Source organism: Stigmatopora argus, chromosome 8 (genome assembly GCF_051989625.1).
Source record: "Stigmatopora argus isolate UIUO_Sarg chromosome 8, RoL_Sarg_1.0, whole genome shotgun sequence".
NCBI lineage: Eukaryota > Metazoa > Chordata > Actinopteri > Syngnathiformes > Syngnathidae > Stigmatopora > Stigmatopora argus.
Genome location: NC_135394.1, coordinates 9,130,595 through 9,140,000, shown reverse-complemented (window position 1 = coordinate 9,140,000; position 9,406 = coordinate 9,130,595). Strand labels below are relative to the sequence as shown.

At 39.8% G+C, this 9,406-nt stretch overlaps 1 protein-coding gene across 1 annotated transcript in view; it reads left to right on the top strand.

Annotated features, from left to right (window-relative positions):
- Positions 1 to 9,406, top strand: part of dab1a (DAB adaptor protein 1a) — a 171,939-nt gene that overhangs the window by 84,302 nt on the left and 78,231 nt on the right. The window contains exons 3-4 of the mRNA XM_077607183.1: positions 4,525 to 4,584; positions 7,449 to 7,586. The gene's annotated coding sequence lies outside the window, so the exon portion shown is untranslated. The remainder of the gene's footprint in view (positions 1 to 4,524; positions 4,585 to 7,448; positions 7,587 to 9,406) is intronic.

Here is a 9,406-nt window from a genome sequence, read left to right as displayed (position 1 = left end):
TTTGTCGTCAGTAGATGGGATTTTTGGGTGTCCATTGTTCATGTGCTTGTGTTGCTTTTCTTTGGTCTTCAGGCTGGCTGCCAAGTTATTTACGCTTCGTTCCCAACCCTGGCTTTGAACTGTAAACCATATTATAATGATGTGAAAAATGGACGTAAAATCACTATCCTACCAGGCTGAAAAGAATGAATTGAACCCAATGCATGCTAAAACGGACACATTATCACACTCATAATGATTTGCTTGTGCTTTCTTTCTCCTTATAATAATAATAACAATAATAATAATAATGATAATCGGACATAGGCTTTGTCATCATCATTGACTCGACAAAAAGCCTAATTGTCATCATACCCAGAAACTGCATATGACGAAATTGGTAGTACTTCTCCATAAGGTGCGTTTTCCCGGCAAAAGACACAAATTATATTGTATTGAATCGCACCTATATCGGCGGACACTCAAAATTAAGTGACCCCGGACTTGGGTAGAAAAATCTGAAATTGGGACATTCCGACTTTGAATCCCAAGTTGAAATCTCAACTTGAACTTTTAACCCTTTTAACCTATATTTAAAACCACAACTTCAGTTTGAAAGCTTAAATATACCGAAGTACTGATCATACCAGGAGGTCTGTTCCTTAGGGACCTTTGATACTGAAGCGAAAATCTGCTGTGATTGGAGCAACTTTTCAACAGACTTGCTGCAGTATAAACTGTGAAGCAGATGCATATACACAGAAAAGACAGACCGATGAAGGATGTTGTTTTTAGATGTCTGGAACCGATGTATGGTGTTTCAATGCATTTCAATGTGGAAAACCCATTTGTTTGTTAGTAAAATGGTTACCAGTTCCATCATGAAACAAATTTAACTTTTAGGTCAAAGCACCAAGCAAATTCTGGACTTTTTTTCGGCAGGAGCTGGCGTAGACAGTACCCTTCACACACACCGGGTTGCCTGCCTGCAGCATCAGTATGCTGGCTGCATGGTCATGTCTGTTCCCCCCCTTCTCCCCGCGTCCACCTCGCCTTTATGATTCCCACTCTCAGTCATACCTCCACCGTCTGTGTGTGCCCTCATTCTGCAGCTCATCCTTCTTTCTGAGAGGAAAATGGAGCTCCATTTGGGTTAGCTGCTGCCATCTCGGCCTTCACTTACTGCACTGCTGAAAGATGGGCAGCTCACTTTCAAGCAAGCTGTACACTTGACGCCCAAATACTGAGCTCTTCATTGTCAGCATTTCAACCTGAATGCAATATCAGATCATTTAAACCACAGCTTGAAGCTCTAGCCTTCATTTGAAACCGCAACTTCAATTTGAAACTCAATTAGAAACTCTGAGATCAAACCCTGACTTGAAAACCTAATTTAATACCTGCAAATCCTGAATTCATAATGTACTTTCGGCTTCTTTTCCAAAAAATAAACCCAACTTGGAACCTTAGTCATATTTAAAACCCTATCTATGTCTTGGATCTTTAATTTTCTACCACAGGCCTTGTTTGAAACACTAAACCTAAAAACTCTTCTTCAAAACTGTATTCTGAAACCAACTCCTTTATAAAGACCAGTAGAAGGGGGACACTTTGAATTGGTTGCCATCCAATCGCAGGGCACACTGAGACAAACAGCCATCCACGTTTACGCTCATACCTAGGGACAATTTAGAGTGTTCAACCAGCCTATTATGCAGGTTTTTGAGATGTGGGAGGAAACTAGAGTACCTGGAGGAAACCCACGTAGGAACGAGGATAACATGCAAACTCTACACAGGAAAGTCAGATTGAACCCTTGATTCTAGAACTGTGAGGTGTACGGGCTAACCACTTGTCCTCTGTGCAGCTAATTAAATAATACATCAAATAATGATACAATTATTTTTAAAACATTCTTTTTAATAATACTATAAAATTAACAAACACTGAGCAAAAGCCTTTTCCATGATTGTCATTCATTTTCCCAGTTCAAATGGATTTCACATCTATCACCATCAATGACAATGAATATGTTTAAATTGTGACCCGGGCATGAAACCCAAATTAAAACTAATCTTAAACCAATCTTTAAAGAGTATGTTGAAAGTATACTTCAAGAAATCTAACACTCTAACAAGCAAACCTTTACAGTGATCTCTAAGCCTTCATTCGAATCCCTGACACAATTTTGAACCTCACTTTGAAATGTGCCTTAAAACCGTACTTTGAAACTCTAACCTGGCTCAGGGTATCTGTATCCTGCACCGCCAAAGATACTGTTAGCTTCCAGTCATACGGTTTTATTCTGCATTTCTATATCGTAGACACAGCTATTAATTGCACTGCAGATGGCTGTCATCTCCGTGCATGTGTGTGTTAGGGTCTCCGTGGGTGTCTGGTGAGAGGGTGCTCAAGTGTGGAGGACTCATCATTGGTTATTAGGAGCAAGCGGGAGGCCAGCGGGTTGAAGAGGGAGAGCCATGCAGCACAAAGATGAAGACGTGATGAGTGATTCTTATTAAATGATCAGACTGTCTCTAAGGCTACGTCCACCGTAGGATGGAAAGTGCTTTAAAGGCCCCCAGTCACGTGTCCTTTACTAAATTCAATAGATTGGACTTCGTTAAGCACAACCCATGGTCCTATTCATTGTAAAATTCACCCCCCCCAAAAAAACAAAAAAACAAAAACGGTTTTAATCCTATTTCGCTTTCGGCAGGAATACTACAGTACTACTACCGAGTGACGTAACGAACAGACGGGCTCTTTGCGTACACGTCTTCTTGCATTTGGTTTCATTAGTGTTTGCCACAGTGAACATGCATGTATGCATCCATTATATTGTGTATGCTTTAAAGTATTCATATGATTTACTGTAGGTGAACTTTTACAATATATAGATGCAGTACAGACCTTGTCCTATAATATGTACCAATACTACACACTGCACAAATCGAGGCATATGTCATTGGCTGATGGTTATTTCCTGGCGAGCATCATAAGTGCGGATGAGAAGCGAGGATAAGACCGCATATCAGCCATGATTAATTCATCTCATATTCTTCTTTGCTGGGAATTAATGTGCTCTTAATATTCAATATTCCTATATGATGGTTCACACGCATATGATTGCAATGTGATTATGAAAGGGTGGCGCGTGGCATGTGCGTTTGTGGGGATGAAAAAGAAGACGAAGATTTTTGTAAATGACTTGCTTAATTCTGTTTCGCCTCAGCAGTAATGCTTAAGTAATTGAAAGTAGAAACAAAAATGGAAGTGAAAGAGGCAATTTAGAGGGGATGACTGGAGAAGTGGAGTCACTGCATTACCCCAATGAAAATTCACTAGGAAATTACAACTCATTTATTTTGCCACTTCTCATTGTCTCCATGTCTTTGCGTTAACTTCCCCACTGGGGGAAAACCACTAGATTACATGATAACAATCTTCAGACTCTTTTTATTATGCATAATTAGGTCGGCCTCATTTAGAGGGCAGGTGTCAAATTCGCAGCCTGGTGGTCAGATCTGCTGTTCTGTCATATTTTGCTACCCATCAGAAATGTATACTTTGCCCTTCTGCATATGCGGGCTTTAGCCATTTGTGTTATGCCCATATTCTTTGCAATCTTGGTCTTGAAGCTCTCAAACATCAGTAATTAGAGCACTCAACACGATTTATAGGATAGGGTGCCATGGAACCATCAAAATATGTTCCTGCCATAAATTAGCGATTAAAGACACATCCAAAGTAGCTGTGATAACTTTCACATGGGTAATGAGGTTGATATAAGCAATCTATTAATGTAGTGAGTACACTGAGCATTTTTAGGTGGTTGGATTTCAACCATCAAAATATGCATCCCTATAGACAGATGCAGGAGGATATATTCATTGATTAAAATGAATAAGAAAAACATTTTTTCAAGTGTGTAGGTGAGGGGGATGGAGGCAAACATTTGGCAGTTGAGTAAACATACGCACACACGCATGTAAATAGACAATGTAAAACTTAAAATTATGTTGCGCACGCAGAAAAAAGTGAGTTGATGTTTATTTATCTAACACATTCTTTATCCTCTGGGAGAAACTAGTTTTAACTTCAGCTGTAGCTGTTTTATTCCTTGACAAAGCAAACGCAGAGATACATTTCTGTTTCTTGACCAATTAGACATCCTGCTGTTCTTGTCTCTTGTCATCTTGCCATGGTGCTTACAAAAATGGGAACTGCGGCGCTGTCCAAATGGAGAAGAGCCCCACGGTCGCCTCCTTTTTTGTTCCTGAAGTGCAGTCACATTAGTCTCGTCTATTCTCAATGTGCGTACGTGTGTGCGTGTTTTTTGTGGGCTTTGTGCTACATTAGCCTCACAGTCACAGGTAATGATCTCATCTTCCCGCTGACGTCGAGAGGAACAAAAGCAGTCACACACACACACAGATTGCTATTGTAATGTTGCTCTAATGGGCTACCTGACAAGTGCTTTTTCTTAATGTCGCCCCCCCTTCCTACCTCACTCGACCCTCTCTTCTCCTCCTTGTCCTGCAGGTGCACGTTTGCCCGCCTTTGAGGATCTCTGACATGGATACCAGGTGTGCTGATGCTCAGGTGGGTCGCTCAGTAGAAGATGCTAACAAGTCGTGTCGTATGTGCTTGTTGCCATTCATTTGCAGTCTGGTGAATGTCTCCTTTAGTGGGAATCTTACAGTCTCTAAATCAACTTTCCGATAACTCTAAATAGAGCAACAAAGTTGAAAAGACTGAGTACTTCTGACTTAACCACAACCCACTGGTGCAGTCCCCGGTTGGCATAGTAATGAAAGCTGTACTCGAGTCATTTAAACTAAACTTTGATAAGCAGCTGCAAAGTCTATTTGCGTTGGAAATTGTTGGTAATTTACCATTAAAATCAGTATTCCCTCAAATATATACAACAATTGAAAAATTACATCTTATGAATAGGTATTCTAAAAGCAATTTTAAGAGTAACAATGTTCCTTAACTGTTGAAATTGTGTGTTGAACTGATTAGTTAGATTAACTATTGAGCTACGAGTTACATCAAATGATGTAGGGATTCTGATACGAAAAAAAGCAATAAGGTGGCTAGTGATTTTGTTTGTTTGTTTTATTTCATTGTGGATCATATTTGACAAAATAATTATACCATTTTAGGGATAAAATTTTCTATTATGCAAAAATTGGGACCACTGCAGAGATTGAGATGAAGCATTTACTGTCGTATCTTTTTGTAAAATTAGTTTTGGAGCAATTTCTGTTATACAAAACTTATGGGCATGATGACAAAACAATTATGATAATGTGCAAGAGATAAACAAGACTTCATTAACGTGTCACTTCCGGCTAATGATTGACATCAATGGGCAACAGCAGGAGATTTAAATTTGAATTAAAACTGCGAGTAGAGTATCTGTTTTTTTTCTTTCTTTTTTACAATCAAAAGGATTGTGGCTCATTAATGGACACTCTTAAGATGAAAGTGGGACTTAAAAGACGGGGAAAACCCATGAAAGTCATTGAAGTAATTCATAATGATCCTGGAGTCAAAAGTGTTAGCTGCACCCAACACTGGCTGTCTTTATTTCAAGACTATGTGGCATTTTAGCAGTGGCGGTCCGTGCATTTTCTCGTAGCGCCTTCAACGAATCAATCCAACCCTCAAAAACTATTTTATGGCTATAAAACCTCAACTGCAGCTACAGATGTGACACATAAAAAATAATCAATACATTAATGCACAAAAATTGGGTAAAATCCACTTCCTAGCAGCATTTATTGATTAAATACATCTGATTGGTTAAAGCAACAGTCTTATCAACGCTTGTTTAATGCAGCAGAGCCCGCAGAACTGATTGTGAAGGCTTTGAGGCAGATTTCTGACCCTGGCAACAAATCATGGCTGAAATGTGATTGGTTAAATGCTTCAATATGAAAACACACATCTGGAAGCAGTGCAACTAGGGGGAAAAGCAATGAAAGGAAGCTAACAGACAATTTGGAATTATTTAATAAGTATTGATGGACAAAATATAATATATGATTCAGATATTTCTTAGGCCAGCAGGCAAGGCCTTGAAGGCCCTGACGGCCCGCCACTGCATTTTAGTCCTATGTTTTGGGCCTGCTTCGGTTCATCCTCGACCGAACAACCTGAATCCATCATAGTAGCATTCAAATATAAAGACCAGTGTTTCATTTCCATTCGGTTATAAAATATGTCTCCTGACTTACCGGAGGGTCTTTTAAGGCTTTGGACTCCGTAGCGACACGGATTGCGCGTTGAAGCCGGATGTAAGCGTGTAACCGAACGGCTGAAAAATGAATGAGGACAACATTTATAGGAAAGAGCCATCCTTGAATTATTCATTCACGATATTGAGAGTATACACTGCCATCATGTTGGGATGGATCCTCTCCCAACCGCCATCATCAGTGCACACGCCCAGTTAAACAGAGGTCAAGCTGGGTTGCTAGCTATCCTGTTGCTTCGCTTCATTGGAGCCTAAGAGTTGTACGTAGTTATATGTTTTAAATCGGTCAAATCGATTTTTGGTGGAGCAAAAAAACATACCTGTTAATTACTTCACTGCAATTGATAGTAATGGAACAACTATCCATTCAAACTGACGGAGGCTGGCAGCCATTGATCGCTGCCAACCCTCTCAGTTAAAAATGGATTGGAGGTCTGTCATTGTCAATGGTGGCCAGTGGATTTAAGGAGTAAGCAGGGGTTTTTATATGTGAAGCTATAGTTGCACAGTTGCATTATGGGAGCCTGTAGGTGAAACAGGTCACGGCTAATCTCATCGCACTGTCGTAAATTCACCTCCAGACATATCGACGGATCCGGGAAAAGGACGTCATTATTTCAAGCAGTTGACTGATTCCTGATGAAAGTAAGATGCATATGAATAGTATGGACTGCACGCTTGCAGGGTTACATGTTTTAACGAGGCAGGGAATCTTTTGTGCTAGGATTTCACATACAAAGCGAGGCAAAGCACCATAACACCCGCACTTGTTTCCTTTATCCTATTCGATCTCTTCTTGTCTTGATGCATGTTATCTTCTCAAGTAAGTGACACCTGAGGACTTTGGCTCACCTCATTTAGTTTACCGTTCACAGGGCTGCTTCAACGCTTCCAGCTTAATTTTGACCTAGACCAAAAATATCCTCAGGATAATTGTCTATTTCAAATGATGAACGACGGGTCCTTTGAAAATGTATTAACAGACTTTCTGACATTAATGAATGGGTGATTAATTCTTAAAATACGTTTTAGGAAAAAGAGAATGTAATTTTGCAGGTCCAGATCAAGGCCCCCCTCTGACCAGTGCTATGACTTGTTCCTTATGGTTAATATGTATGATCGTTATCATGCCGTTTCAATTTTAAACTGTTTTGAGCTCTGTCTGGAAGCTTAAATGACCAGCATAACTATGTTTCTACAGGACATATGGACAGTTCTTGAGAACGGCTCAAACTCCCCATTGAATACTATAAAAAGACAAATCTGGCTTGTACAGTCAATTTCAACAATTTCCAGAATGCAACTGTGATTGCCATTTACCTTGATTTCACTGGAAAAGGTAAAACTACATTTCTTTTTAACTCATTCACTTCCATTGATGTTTATAAAGTGTGTATTTTGGTTCACATTAGGCAAATTGATGAGGAAAGTATTGCCATTCCCCTGGGTGAAATGTTTATTAATAGGCATCATTGGGCACATACTGGTATATCATTGTTGATGCCTGGTTTAGCAATTACGCAGCCAGTTTGAGAATGTCAAGTAACTAATTCTCACAGTTGATTTGTCTTAATAGTCTGTTCCCCACAACACATCATTAGAGCAGTTTGCACTATCACCCCGCTCTTTCATACCCTAATCCGTCCTCGCTTCTCTCTTCCCGTCGTACCGTAAATGCATAATGAGTTAAAGATATTTCTAAGTAATACAAGGTGACCTCAAAAACAGTGAACTTGAGCAAGTACACACATTCCATTTTAGTAAACATGATGAATTCAGACTGAAATTCACAGTATCCCAGCTTAGATCCTGCAGTAGTCAATGAGGAATCTCATCAGCAGATTTCAAGAATCCTTTCGTAAAGGAGGATGCCATCTAAATGAGGTCATTTAAAATTAAAAGAAAATTCATTCCATTAATGTTTCTTAAACTGCATATTTTAAGATTTCAATTAATATGAATAAAACATTTCTACCATTTCTCTTAGCTTTATTGGACTGTTAAAAAGTTCCCATTTTTGTGTCACCCTATATATATTCAATCATGTTTTGTGCAACCATTCTTTTATAGCCATCTCAATCCCCCTGAACCCTCTTCTGTCAAGTTGTATTTTAAGGGTTAGTCTGCTTCATTTATTTCATTCCATCCCAGGAAAAATTAGTCAGTTCAAACACACTAGTCTATCCGTCACTCATGGATAGTGCCCATCATTGGCAATGATTGAGATAAGCTTTTGGGACGGTTGCTTTTTATCGTCCTGAGAATTCTGTCGATCTGAGAGACAGCAAGAGAATTATGCTGTAATATCAGAGGAATAAATATTGATTTTGAAGACTAGGCTACGCTTCAATCACGAGAAAGCTTCTGACAAGATCATGTAAATTGAAAATTGAGGCGAGTTAGGTTTTCAAAGTATATCACGCATCCAAGGAGTTGAGGTTAACAAAACTTCTCTTGTCCCAAAGAAACTGTATCTCTCTACTTGGGATCCAATTCTGTCTCATGGGATGGCATTTGGAATATCATTAGCATGTTGCCAAGATATCTGAAGAGAAAAGCAGGTGTCTTTTCTTTGCATAGCAAGATACGCCGCTGTTCGCATCGTTTCCGTTCCCCGAGGGTGCGTGTAGGTGTTTTCTCTCCACGAAAGTGGCACATTTCGAACTAACTTCGCAGACAGAGAGCGGGACAAATGTGGCCGTGAGATATCGTAGTAGACCAACAAGCTCTTGATACATCTACTTGTGGATCCTTTTTGCCTCTCTATCCAAATGGATTTGGACAACCATTCACTCGCCACCCTCCCATGTGTGAGCATACAATGATTCGCTCCTTTGGACTTTAAGTGTCGAAGATAGCGAAGCACGAGTTATCTATACGTTCAAGCTGAGGAGAAGAAGCGGTACAGCGGGAAGTGCAATAAGAGATGGCGGTGTGGGAGGATTCCGCACAGATAGGGAAGGTAAACTCCAGCTACTGTCACTCTGAGATGGAAAGCAAAATGAGATTGTGTTGGCGAGGAAAGATGATGATGATGGATTTTAGTAGGCCAGGAAGGAGTGCAGAGAAGAGATAATGGCAGCTAATGAGTTAAGTCTCTCACTTCCAGTTTAATTTTTTCATAGGAAAGAAAAACTACAAAATGCCCTGAAAACCTAA